A 13,729-nucleotide genomic window follows, 5' to 3' on the forward strand; every position below is an offset into this window, starting at 1 on the left:
TGAAAAGCTCATTTAGAGGAAGCACCATCCACAGGACTGACAGTGTCATTTAAAACAAACTGAGCTCAGTAACTTCCCTGTCACCACAGAGAAAGAGAAATATGAAATATGCTGGACATACCCCAACAGCTCCATGCTGATTCAGAGACTTATTCCTATTTACTAAAGTTAAATATATTCTTCTAACTCAGATTTTCAAGCATGAGCTGACCAATACCTTGTCAATCCTCTGCACACTTCACACATTTTTCTATCACCTGTCCATTTTATTGTTTGCCTGGGTAACACAGAATTTCTTTGTTGTGTAAGAGAAAGCCATTCCCTTGAGTAGTCCCATGAGATTTAATTACTTACCTCACTAATTTCAGTGGAGGGAGAAGTCAGATAGCTGCCAGGTCCCAAGTCTTGCCTACAGTTAATTAACCCTGTGGAAAAGATGTAAAATGCTGCACTACTGCCTAAAATCCTCAGCAGCCACATCCAGGTGTGCTCACTGAAATTTGTACAGCAGAGAGTACAGGAGGCTTTAAAAAACAAACATCAAAACCAGTTAAAGAGAGTACAAATCTGAGCGGTTAATGCATATATTTATGTCTTTTTCTCACCAAATTGTAGGCTTTAAAGCATGGAGGTAAGGAGTGTGGAAGCTGCTGTACCTGTGACTGCCTTGCACTCGTCCCAGTCACAGAAAATTGGTTGCCTGCTGTGTAATGTGGCCCACAGAAATAAAAACCTTTGCAGTTAAAAACTACCCACATTCTGGAAAAAAAAAAAATTAAAAAAATCCTCCCCAAACCCCTCCTCCAGCAAAAAAAATCCCACAATTTTTGAGGCTATAAAAAAATTTATAATTTCAATTCTAATCATAAAATCACACACTTTTATAGATCACATCTACATTTGAGTGCAAAAATATTTAGGAAGAAAACAATAAAGACAAAGAAGAATAAACTAGAGGCCCACTAAGTTTCAAAGCATTGTTTGCCATAAGTTTTAGCACATTCTCTGCTTTTAAACTCGTTTTCTCATTCAGAGAAGCAGCATTTTGAGTCATGTCATCCAGAGAAATCGAAATGAACAGATCAGTGGATGTGTCATCACTGTCTAACAGGTTAATAGAATTACTGGCCATACCAAAACCAATGGACTTCTTAAAATTGCATGGAGAGAAAAAAAATGAACCATTCAATGTTGTAAGTCTGGAAAACCTTAAAATACCACTATATTTTTCCCTCTTTACATAGTGTAGCCATCCCTTCACAGACACACTTAATTGACTGGAACAATTCTACTTGGCTTCAGTGCCTTTATAATTTGTCATAAGCACCTCATGAGCTGTTGAGGAGACAGACTCTTATACTGCCAAAACAATCCTATGAAATATGGCTTGGTTTAATTAAAGTATAATTAATGCCTTGAATTTTAATTATTTCTGCTGCGATCTAGAGATGAAAATATTCCTCTGCCAGAATAACACATTTAATAGGAAATGGACATGCTTTGTATTAATTTCCACTCTATATCAACTTCAGGAATGAGTTCCTTTGATTGAACAGGCAGAACCTGGGAAAAAAAGTAACCCACAAAGCTACAGCTTTGCTGCCTGTCAGAATATAGATGCACTTGTTGAAAATGGAATTCATTCATTTTATGCAAAAATAAAGCTGAGGTCTGTTTGCTGAATGCTAAAAGCTGAGATTTTGCCTTTTATCCAGAGATGTGACTTAGAAAAAAAGAAATATTTCATGGTTAACAGGGAAGGAATGTTGAGTGACACACTGACATGAAAATATTTTTGCTAAACGTGCATGTGCTAAATTTTAATTCCACTCTGGAGTGACTTGAAAAGCAAAAAAAAATCCCTGCTGAAATAAATACAGGGCACTTTCTCTTCAGAGCAATAATTCCATGACAGGTTGCTTGGAGAATAGTGTGGAAATATTTATTATACAAATTGTAAAGTGTACTGATAATTTGGTTTTTGTTAAATATGACATGGTTAACATTTGATTTAGTACTACAGACCAAAATTTAACAAGTGACAGAATACTGGAACCAGGGGAAAACCAAACCAGTTCATTCAGTGCTTACAGCTTCACCATTAGACAATCTTAGTTAATTCCTTTCTGAGCCTGTTAACTATTGCTCCTTTGGGAAAGAAAAACCCACATAACAAACACAGAAATGGAATAAATTGAACAGCAAGTCACGAAAAATAAAGAAATAACAAAAATAATCTAAGATCTCTCAAAGGCACCACCAGTTTTCTTCTGGTGCAGAAAAACTTCCAGTTTAATTTGCAGACCCAAGGAATTTGAGATGCTCAGTCCTCCACAAGACAATGAGAGAGGCTTTTGGTTATATTAATTAATTCAGGGGTTTTTATTAGCTAGATTTTGTGGCTCAAGATGTATTTTGAATATGAAAATATGGTATTTCTATCACTGGAAAAGAATATGGAGTGTATAAAGGATTTATAAGACAGTCTCCTTTGTACTAAAGCAATGATCTAAAAAAAGATAAGCCATTGTTGCCACCATCTGCCTTTCTTTCTTCTCCTACCTTTGTTTCCATTTATACCTCCTTGGGATTCCTTCCCCGACTCCCAGAGGAGCTCTTAACAATCAAACCCAAAATGAATTCAAACAGTGACTCTAAACATTAATTCCCCCAGGTTCAGAATAAAATACCAATATATGCCAAAAAACCTTACACATTCAGAAAAACAGAGCTACAAACATATGCAGGAACATATGCCTTGAAACGAGCAGTACAGTTATTTTAAATATTGAAATGTTTTTTTAATTTTTGAAGACACGAAAACAGCTGAACCAGTAGCAGCATCATTAAAAATCTGGCAGTCAAAGTTTTCAAATGTTAAATATTAAAATGTCTTAAAAATGCACCCACTATAGACCTAATGTAACCCAGCAGTAATTGACATTTACCCCAGATTACCTCCTGGCTTTAACAGGAGCTTTTCTGATAGGCATTGAATAAATGTATGAATTGCAAAAATAATTGCAATATCCTTGGGCATTTGCTTTAAAACATTAATTTATTCAAATAATGAAGTGCAAATGTTACAGCAAGACAGAATCCACCTGCTTTAGTGTGCAGGGAGAAGGATTTACTCAGCCTTTTTCTCCTCTAAAAGCTGCTACTGCACCTGAAAAGCCTCCCTGTGTCAGATATGGCCCAGCTCAGCAGGGAAACACCAAAATTCCATTGTGTTGCTCCCTTCCCCTTCCCCTTCCCCTTCCCCTTCCCCTTCCCCTTCCCCTTCCCCTTCCCCTTCCCCTTCCCCTTCCCCTTCCCCTTCCCCTTCCCCTTCCCCTTCCCCTGGATCCAGAGCTAGAGGAGCTGAAATAGTGAATTTCAATGGATAAAACACCTGATGGGGTTTATTTTTATATTTATTTTTATATTTAACTTTTACATTTAGCTTTACCATACATGCATTAAACTTACTATTAATTTGGCAGGCTTGTATTGGCTCCCATGGGACAGAAATTCCATTTATTTTTCCATGGATTAATCCTCTCTAAGACAAGAGACCTCTCTCTTCAGAGAGGCTGAAGGAGGACAAGTTTACCACAGATTGTTGCCCTCCCTTAGATCCCCAGCTGCCCAATGGAGCAAGGAGGATCCCTAAATCCAGCCTACTAAAAACCAAAAAGTTCTTTGGAACAGCTTGTGGCTGGCAGGTGAGCCACTCCAAGCAAGCTTTATGAAGAATTATGCTTAAAAAAGGGGGAAAAACAACCAAAAAAGGCTGATTTGAGCAGCCCTTGGCTCCTGTTTTGGCTGTTTTCCCTAAAACAAGGATCCCCTTTAGAGCAGGAGCTGCCCTGGGTGCTGGGAGCAGCTCTGGCCCTGCTCCTGAGCCTCCCATCCTGGGCTGGAGCTGCTGGCCCTGGGAGCTCGGGCTCCTGCCCACACCCAGAGAACCTCACAGGATCTGGAGCTCTCTGCAGCCTCAAAATCCAGAGGGGATCTGGCTCCTCTCCCCATCCCTGAGCTCAGCTGAGGTGTAGCTCAGGACCTTGGGGCTGTAACAAGTTCTGTTCTCATGGTGTCTTCCAGAACAAGATCAGAAAAAAATCCCCCAAAACAACAGAACTTTCCCCTCTCCCTGGTTTTTATTTTTCCTGCAGAAGGATCTAAAACTGACTTAGCTACATTAAACATATCTGCTCTTCAGTTCCTCAGAGGAAATATTCTGATTTTTGCAAGGAGTGCTCATCACTAAGGTTTGTAGCCTCGATGCAGCAGAAGTAAATTGACAATGAACTCCAGGTAGATTTCACATTTCACTTGTTTGAAAGCATTTAAAGATGTGAAATCCAATGAAATTTCCTCTCTCTTGCACTACTGCAATACCTTCACATCAAAAGCCAGTGTTTTGTTTGAATTTCTGTTAAAGAGCCCCTGTAATCCAGCAGGAATTCTGCAGTAATTCCTGTTTGGTGTCTCCTCTGCCCCAGTCTCAGCTGCAGAACAGCAATCTCTCAGCCTTAAACTGTAATCCTGCATAGGTTTGAAACATAAATCCCCAGCACTATTCCTCCACCTACAGATCACCCACAAAGTTACTTTAAAATATGGAAATTTCTATATATAAACTTACATGAAACTATGTATCCTATGCCTAATGCATTAATACACACATTATATAATATACATTATACATATATATTTCAGCTTGTTAGTAGTAGAATAGAAAATTTCATGTCATGAGGGGTGTGGAGTTTTGTTAAACAGCACCACATTTAATTAGATCATGAGATAAATAACAAAGAATTTGTGTAAATAGGAAGTAAATAGGAAGAATAGGAAGAATTTGTTCATTTCATAGAACCAAATGGAAAAAAAAGTAATTCAACTAAAAAAAAAAAAGTAAAAAAATTGTTTTGCTTGTTGCCAGGAAGAAAATGTTGCTGGAAGCTTTGATGCTTGTGGCAAATGGTATCAGTCATCATTAATTTGACTAAAACTGTCAGTTTTGTATTATTTGACAGGCACTTCTAGTTGGGGCTTATTTTCTGAGAACATTTTGACAAGTGTATCACAGTACAAGTATTTCTAAATACAAAGAAACAGTTTAGGAAGCAGTCAGAATGATGCAGAGAGGTGTTTGGGTTAACTTCTCAGGAGTATGGAGAGCAGAATGCCAAAATTGAGATAAATATTCCCCAAGAAATAACAAACATACTCACAGAAAGCTGTGAAAGTTTTGCCTGTGAGGGTATGAGCACAAGCAATGTAATTCATTCTACATCTTTAGAGGTTTTGGTGGTTTTTTTTTAATTGAACAAGCACAATTTAATGTGCTTGTTTGTGAATAAAAAAGGAGGAATGAACAGATGATACTGAGGACTGTAGATATTAAAAATTGGCTGGACTGAGGATGCTTCACTACAACCAGCTGGCTGATTTTACAAACAGAGCTGGGCAGAAGCAGTGGAGTGGTGGCACACGGGACTCACAGAGCATCTCCCAGCCCTTTTGGCACCCTGAGAGATGGGGCTGGGAGCCCTTCCCTCAGGACAGCCCTTCCCAGCCCCACCCAGACCAGTGCAGGAGAAAGGAGGATGACAGCATCCCAAATTCCAGAGCAAAACCCAATTGCCATCCCTCAGACTGAGAATGTCTGTGAGCCGCCTCCTCTCGCCAGCAAACACCCAATGGTTGAACCAGGAGGATGGAAATTCACTACCAAGACTGAGTGCATTCATTCACCTCTAAAAGGGAAAACTTTTCTCCCCACTCTTTTTCCCAGATAGCTGCTGCTGTTCCCAAGTCCCAGGCTATTTTTGGCTGGGCTGTTCCAGGACAGAACATTCAATAGCCTCTAAGGTTGCCTTCAGCATTCAACTGTGGGTGAACTGGCAGGAGGTTCAGTAACACAGCCTCAGATAATGGGTTGCCGTGGCAACACTCCTGCCTGCTGCCAAATTCTGGAGCTCAAGTTTAAAAGCTGCTCTCAAACCAAGGTCCTTTTCCAAAAAATCTCTAAGCTCTTATTAAAAAAAAAAAAAAAAAAAAAAAGCAAGCACACCACCATATTCGCCTTAAAAATAATAATAAAAACAATTAAAATCCATCCCACATAAAAGGAGGCAGTCCTTGCTCTGACATTTACTTCCAGAGCTGTTACTCCAGCTCTTCTGACCTCGGTATTGGCTTCTCTTCTACTGAAATGCTACATTTCAACTATGAATTTTCCTAGCTTAAAATCAAGCATGCAATATTTATATACTTCTAGTCAAGCATGCAGAAGATAAGAATGCCATTTCTGAGGCGAGCAGCAGAGTTTAAAAGGCAGTTCTGTTACTGTGGGTTTTCAAAAGCACCTCTGGTCACTGCCCTGTGCCCCTGTGGACCTCAGCAGAACTCAAACCAGCAGTTTCCCAAGAACTAATTCTTTTTCCACTGGAAGTTCTGAGCTGGAGGAATAGTTGCCCTAATTTTATGAAATTTAGGGCAGTGTGAAAAAACCCTAGACCTATTGAACAGGTTTTCTTAATACAGAAGGTAATGCAGAAAGGAGTTAAATTTATAATGGAGCTTGAATGTCATTCACAAACTGCAGCAATGGCACAATTTTATTGTTATATTCCAATTCTTAGAGTTTTTCAATTTGGGTTTCCAATTGCCAGCTCTGAGGTCTTAATATATTTAAATACAATACAATGGCAAAAAAACCCCCAACAATCTGCATCAACTCAAACATCCTATTACACAGGGAGAGAATGCCAGGAAATACAGTATATAAAGGGTTTTTTCCAAGGAATGTTGATCTTGTTCCACTCAGTCTTCAAAAACCATCCACACTTAGAACCAGCTAAAAACGAGAGAGGCAGCTGAACAATCACTGACACTTTAGCTAAGAAATATCCTCAGCATCTTCAGAAGCCTCTCAGTGATGGACATTTCCATGGCTCTTTCAGAGTGTTCACTGTCAAGCAAATGCAGTAATCCCCATGGCAGCTGGCGAGCCTCCAGCAGAGCAGAACTCCTCTGCACAGACTCTGCCTTGCACACCTCACCTTTCCTTGCCTGGAGTGAACTGCCTGTGTCTCACCTTTGCACTGCTCAGGAAATCCTCCAGCACACACCAGCACCACGGCCTTGCTGCTATTTGATTTTAAATTCAATTATTTTAAATTTAAATGTTTTTTTTAAATTCAATTTAGTCCCTACATGGATGGTGAAATCCTAAGGAATAGGAGGAGGTTGCCTTCAGCAGTTTCATGTTGGGCTATACAAAGCAAAAGTTTGAGATCTCTGAGATCTCTTTGCTGCAACAGCGACATAATGGGAAAAAAAAATAACAAAGCACATCAGGTCTGGCTGATTCATGCATAAGTTACAATTCAGATTGCCTGACAAAGTATTTTAAACAAGGTATTTTGGCAAAATACCTCATTCTAGGTGGTTCATTATACAAATAACATCAAGTAAGAGCAGAATAATTGCTTTGCCTCGTCTCTTTCTGCACTAAGTGTGTGCATTATTATTGTATGTACCTTCCCAAAGCAAACAACCTCCTTCACTGGCTATTAAAAAGTCTTTTAAGCTACTTGAATCATGAACTTCCCTGGTTCTGTGCGTGCTCTGCTTTACACAGGGGTCTTGTTTGCACTTCCTATAATTCTGTGTCTGCACACCTGCAATTGTGTTTATTGTGAGCAGATTTTAGCAGCACGCCGGGATCCTCGGGGAAAGTTCAAGGATAACGCTCCTCACGCACAAGCAACACAACAGAGGACTCTTAAAGACACATTGTTTGCAGTGATTTAAAGCAATGAGCCTGTCTTTAAATCCTCTGTAAAATCCTCAGGCTCTCATAAATCCCAGGGACAGAGCGGTGCTCGCTGGTTCCAATGGTTGCTGCTGGATTTTGAGCAGGTCAAAATAGGGAGGAAATATCTTGGGACATTTGGCTCTGCCTTCTCCATCCCTCCTCCTTCTCCCATCTGTGGTGGCTTTTCAGGACCTTGGGGGAAGAGTTTGTGTCTGGTTTTGCCCTGGGATGCTCAGAACCAGGGAAATGTTCTGAGCACATTAATAGGGCAAAGTCAGTTATTCCCACATCTTTCACAGCACCTCTCACACCCTCGAGAAAGGTTTATATTGAAACACACCACATTAAAAAAATAACCCCAAGGGGGAGTGGACTCTGTCCTGGTTTAGCAGACTGGAAATATTCAGCAAAACTGCTGAAGTTATGCCAAATTTTCCAAAGGTAGTGGGATTTAGGCTTGGATGATCATTGTGGGTCCCTTCCCACTTAGAATATTCCATTATGCTAGAAAAAAATCCTAAAAAATAATCTGGAGTTCAACAAAAATATGCCTGCAGTGAAACTTAAGAAATTAATTTCAGAAGAGAGTTCAGTAGAAATGTTGCCAGTTTCACTCCCAGATTTAGGATCCAAAACATCTCCATCCTATCCCACAACAGAACTAAAATTGTGGCAGTTTTGAAAATTCTCCCATGACTGATGCAGTCAGCTGCCAATGTCTCACTGATAATGTGTAGCAATGATAGATATATATTTAACATGCACACAAATTATGCACAGTGTAAGTGCTGCAGAGAGACACATTTCCAAAAGGAAACAAGCATCTTCCAGCTTTGGAGATTCTGTGCTAACAAGAAAGTAGATTTGGGGATTTTTTTTTTTTTCTAGAACAAACCCAAAAATATGCCCATTTTATTTTGATGGTCTTGGTCTTAAGACAATAAAAAAGCATTACAGAACCATTTATCTATCCTTAATATAGTTCTTATCTACCTGAACCAGTTCAGCACTTGATGAAAACACAAAACCTTTGAGTTTTTGCTCTCACCCAGCTCAGACTGAGTTTAAATCAGGGTGTTTACAGAATTGTGTTTTCCTCTGGCATCAGCCATTTCTGAAGGCACCCCCACAGCCTGACAAGCTGCACAACATTCTGCCTCTTCACTAAAAAGATTCTGAATGTGTGTTTTTTATAAGGGGAGATATTTACCCAGATGAATTAACTGGCAACCAGATTTTCTGAAATACAAAAAAGTCTATGAGGCAAAGAAAAGTGATGCACAATTCCTTCAGTATCTTATTTTAACGATAAAAACCAAGCAGCTGAACAGTTGCACCAAACTATTATTGCCCATGGAACTATTTTCCAGTAAATCAAATATCCTGCCCTAAAACCTCTCCACTGAAGTCACCCTTGCCATGATCAGAGTGTGCTGATGAGACAGAAATATTGCATTATTTTCTTTTGAGGAGTTATTCTGCTCAGGGATGTATCCTGGCTGGAAACAGAATGGAGATTTTGGCCTGTGGCTCTGGGCTGGGAGCACAGACACTTCTTGGAATAGTCAATATATTTTCTGTCCCAGTGTATTTCCTTCTGGGTGACTCTCAGAAGGACATGGACAATGGTCAGGCCAAATTAATTATTGAGGTAATCAGTTCTCTGGTCTTTGCTTTAAAGAGAGAAGGGTCACAGAGAGCATACAGTTAATCTATGTATTGCAAAGTAAAGAGAGGGGTGTATTGCTTTTCTAAGAAATCATTTAAAGATTTCTGAAGAGGCTTTCAGAGCTTTGGATAAAAGATAATGGAAAAATACCCAGGACATATTCTCATTATAACTTCTAGACCAATACTCTGGTATTTTCAGCAGAAAAATCCCAATTTCTCAACAGATTGCTCTTGCTTACTAGGAATTGAATTATTTCTTATCTGCAGCTGCACATCCTCACAGACCTGATTTGGTACAAGGAGACAAGTGGGACATTGAAATTTACCTCCAAGACTTAAAAATATCAGGGAGTATCTTATTACCTTGACTTTAATGGCTGATCAAACAGAGCAAATTGTGGTCTGCAGATGTTGAATACAAGCTTATTTCTCCCCACCCAAAAATGTTTTCACAACTGTGAGTAATGAAAGCTGTGCCCAAAAGTAGCCAGGAAAGCACTTCCAGTTCTGCAGCACAGCTTCAGGAGCACAAATAATCACTTGAAACTTTCTGACAATTTAATTTACTATTCAGCATCTGCAAGCTGACAGCCTGTGCCATGTAATTAAGAAAGAGATGCCTGGCAAGATTTATGTGTTGGGGAGAGCCCACTGGAACCTAATAGGTTTTTGACAGGACTGAAGAATTGAACAAACTCAGTGACTCTACTGGTGGATCATATGATTTCCTGAGTAAGATTTTTTAAAAAAAGTTTTTGAATTATGTTTATTTGCTTTAAAAACAAGCGATTCAGGGATTTCCAAATTCAAAGTGGCATTATTTGTATTAGGTGATCAATGGAAGTTTATGGATTGCATAATACAGCACAGGAATTTCCACCTGGCTGTGTTCATATCCCACTGCTAAATTAAAAAGGTAGGAAATGTGCCTTCAGCCTAGGGGTAAATAATGTAGGAAAAATAGCAAAACTGGCTTTGAAAAAAATCAGGAAGAGAGAGAAAATAAAGAATAAATTATTAATAATAATATTAAAGCCTTGAGCTAAAACAAAATAAAGAAAGGAAAGGCTTTAGTCACGCTATGGAATTCAGCTCTGAATCCTTTACAGGAACGACAGCACAACCAAGCACAATAAAAAAAGAGAGTTTAGTTTGGAGTTAAAGAAAGTGGGTCTGTTCATGCAAAAGCTTTCTCTTTTGCAGGGAAATGGATGATCTATATCAAGTACTTTAAAGCTTACTAAAGAGAACATAAGGACAATTTTGCACTGACCTGGACCACGTGCCTGAGATCTTCCTGTTTCAGATGGGATCTCATTAAAAATTGAGATGGCAGCTCTGATCCATTTTACATCATTTTACACTGCTGACAGTAATTTAAACAGGCTCCAACCAAAAAAAAAAAAAAAAACAAATTCAACCTTCTATTTAATTTCTCTTTTTTTCTTTATCATTCCTCTTTTTCAAAGCATGTTTCTTTAATCTCTGGGCTGAAATAGTTCCAAGTCTGTGCCTTGCAAGCTCCCTGGAAGGGCCCAGGCAGCATTTCAGGCATTTTCATTCCTGCCAGGCAGAGCCTGCTTGCCTGGTGACACCTTCAGGTACCACACAAACCACCTCCAGTGCTTTGAAAAGTCTTTATTGTGTCTTTCAAACCCACATCCCTCCTCTGAGAGGCTCAGCTGGGATGTGCCCTGCACTGCAAAACTCTCCGTGGGTGTTGTGGGCTGATTCACAAAACCTGAGCTGGGCTGGGGACCAGCAGCAGTTGAGGAACAGATTAAAATTTGCAAATATTAGTGAAGACCTTTTCTTTTCCCTCATTCCCCCTTTGCTTTTATATCCTGCTGACATATTTCAGCACCACAGGTGAATCATGTCTCCAAACAGCTTGAAGAAGGGGGACACAAAGCAAAGCCTCTCTTTAAATCACAGCAGCACTGAGTACAACTCTTAGCTCCTACATGCTGAGAATTCAAATACTGTATTTGTTCTGAATACACACTTTTTTTTCCTCTTCAGACACAGCCAGGCAAGGGGGCTGAACTTTGCCTTTCAGGACACCTCTGACATTAAACCTTCTAACAGGTGAAGCTAAAGATGCAGTTTTTTTGTGCTTTAGCCCTGAGCTGATTTGTGCAGCCAGATTAAGCAGCCACCTACGTGCTGGCAGCGCTACAGAAAGTTTCATGCAGTGTTAATCAAAATATTGACCAAAATAAGATATTTAAGATAAAGAATCCTCTGCTGCTGAGCTGGGTGAAAAGGCAACTGGAATTTTGAGAGTTGTGTCAGAAGGAATACTGTTCTTGTAGAGGTATTAAAGAGGCCAGACGGAATAATCTCTTGTTTATTCTTGGACTTGACCGAGTTGGTGAAAAGAAGGTTATTAAAGATCCTGCTGTATAAATAATGTGACTCATGGCACAGATTTTTGGAATTTCAGTATTGTTTCCTTGTGAAGGTAAAAGATGTGTTATTTTCCAGAGGACTGGCTGTCCTGGTGGCCCAGCAGTGCCTTTGCTGTGGCGTGTACTCGCTGTAAGTGAGAGGTCTGCAGGGCAGAATGATTGCACTGTCAGCCACAAGAACAATGAGCTGTGTTCCAGCACACAGAAAGCAATTTCAGAGGGAAAAAACACCTCAATGGAGCAGCAAGAAGCAGTTAGTAAGTAAGGAGAGGCAAATAGCTTTTCTTTCCCCACTGCTTTCTCCCATAACATTTTCATTAACGTGACACATAAAATTATGAAATAAAGCACTAATATAATCAGCTGCTGGCAGTGATTAAAAAGCAACCCCATGTCCAAGGCTTTCCTGCATGTTTCCATGATTAGCTGAGTAGAGTATTTTAGAGCAGTGGAATTTGGGAGTTGTATTTTTCCTGTGATCACTAATTCCACATTAGCACCACCACATTAACAGGCTCAGTTCTTTAAAGACAATTGCATTTTATGTGAAAATAGTGATAGCATCCAATATTCCTAAATGCTCAAGAAAGTGTAAAGCCATCAGGCACACACTAACAAGTGCATGAGCAGTAACTTAATTTAGGAAATTAATGCCACACACTGTCACTCCAACTGTGCCAAACAACTTAATATGTGTTCTAAAGCAAAGTTAAAGTTCTTTATAACCCCCGATGTGCAAATTGAGACCTCAAAACGATTTGATGCAAACAGCCTTTTAAATTGTCACAATCAGCCAAGAGCATCTCTCTCATTTGTGACATATGCTGATCTATATTAGTTAGATATTACCAATTTATTTCAGCAGAAGCTTAATTTCAGGCGGCTTGCTAGCCTTAATTTCTCCTGAAACAGCTTTCTGGTAGTGTACCTGCAATATGATTCAATTTATTACAGCAGAGATGTCTTTGCTAGAGAATTTCTAGAGTTGATGTATGCAGCTGCAAGTATTTTCCTTAATCAAAGAGAAAAGAGCCACTTTCCATTGCCAGATCTCATCAGAGCACAAGCACCCAGCAGTGATGGGGATTTCTGTCCTGCATCCATTTCTGCACCAGAGCATCCTTCAGGAAATGCTGCCACTTGACATTATCCCCCAAGCACCAGGAATTCCTGCTGCCCTCCCAGCCAGGCAGGATTGACCACCTGCATCCCACCCAAAACAGCCCAAAGCGAGCTGGGAAACTGAAAATGGATTGAAAGTTTTTGTCTACAGCTTTTAACACTCAGACTCTGTCACACCTACAGGAATTCCTCTCACATCACTGGGGTTTGGGGTGGCACAAATCACAGCAAAACTCAGGTTCAAGGTTAAAACACAAGGAGCTGTATCAAATGAGATTGTTGGTGAAGTTCTGCAAAGAATTAAAACAGCATAATCTACACTAAAATAGAGGTGATATTCTCGATCACACCCCTCTCCCAGGCCATAACTGGATTTTTCAGCCATTTTTATGCTAAATAGTCAAATTTAATGTGTTGGTTTCTGTACTTCTGTTTCTCTTCAGCAGGCTGTGTATCTCTGGTCCTTTGGGGATCTGTCATTAATAGGCTTTGTCTCAGAATATTGTATGTTAGATTCAGTAATCTGTGTTTTCTGGAGGTTCCATGCCATCCCTCTCTCCCTGAAATTTGCTCTCACTTGCAAATATAATCACTATGCTGTTCAGTACCTTTTTATTATTAATAAATAGATATGAAGATAAAACATATTCTATTTTCCTATTAATTCCCAGATTTCATCTTATGGCACAGTACTCACATGTACATCTATTTCTTC

The 13,729-nt window shown here is 39.6% G+C and overlaps 2 protein-coding genes across 2 annotated transcripts in view; one reads left to right on the forward strand and one right to left on the reverse strand.

Annotated features, from left to right (window-relative positions):
- Positions 1-10,886, reverse strand: part of LOC111928764 (uncharacterized) — a 126,523-nt gene extending 115,637 nt beyond the window's left edge. The window contains exon 1 of the mRNA XM_086850249.1: positions 10,755-10,886. The gene's annotated coding sequence lies outside the window, so the exon portion shown is untranslated. The remainder of the gene's footprint in view (positions 1-10,754) is intronic.
- The window catches only part of KLHL4 (kelch like family member 4), a 72,118-nt gene that overhangs the window by 15,349 nt on the left and 43,040 nt on the right, over positions 1-13,729 (forward strand). The window lies entirely within an intron of this gene.

This window comes from Cyanistes caeruleus, chromosome 14, assembly GCF_971803275.1.
Source record: "Cyanistes caeruleus chromosome 14, bCyaCae1.hap1.1, whole genome shotgun sequence".
NCBI classification, from domain to species: domain Eukaryota; kingdom Metazoa; phylum Chordata; class Aves; order Passeriformes; family Paridae; genus Cyanistes; species Cyanistes caeruleus.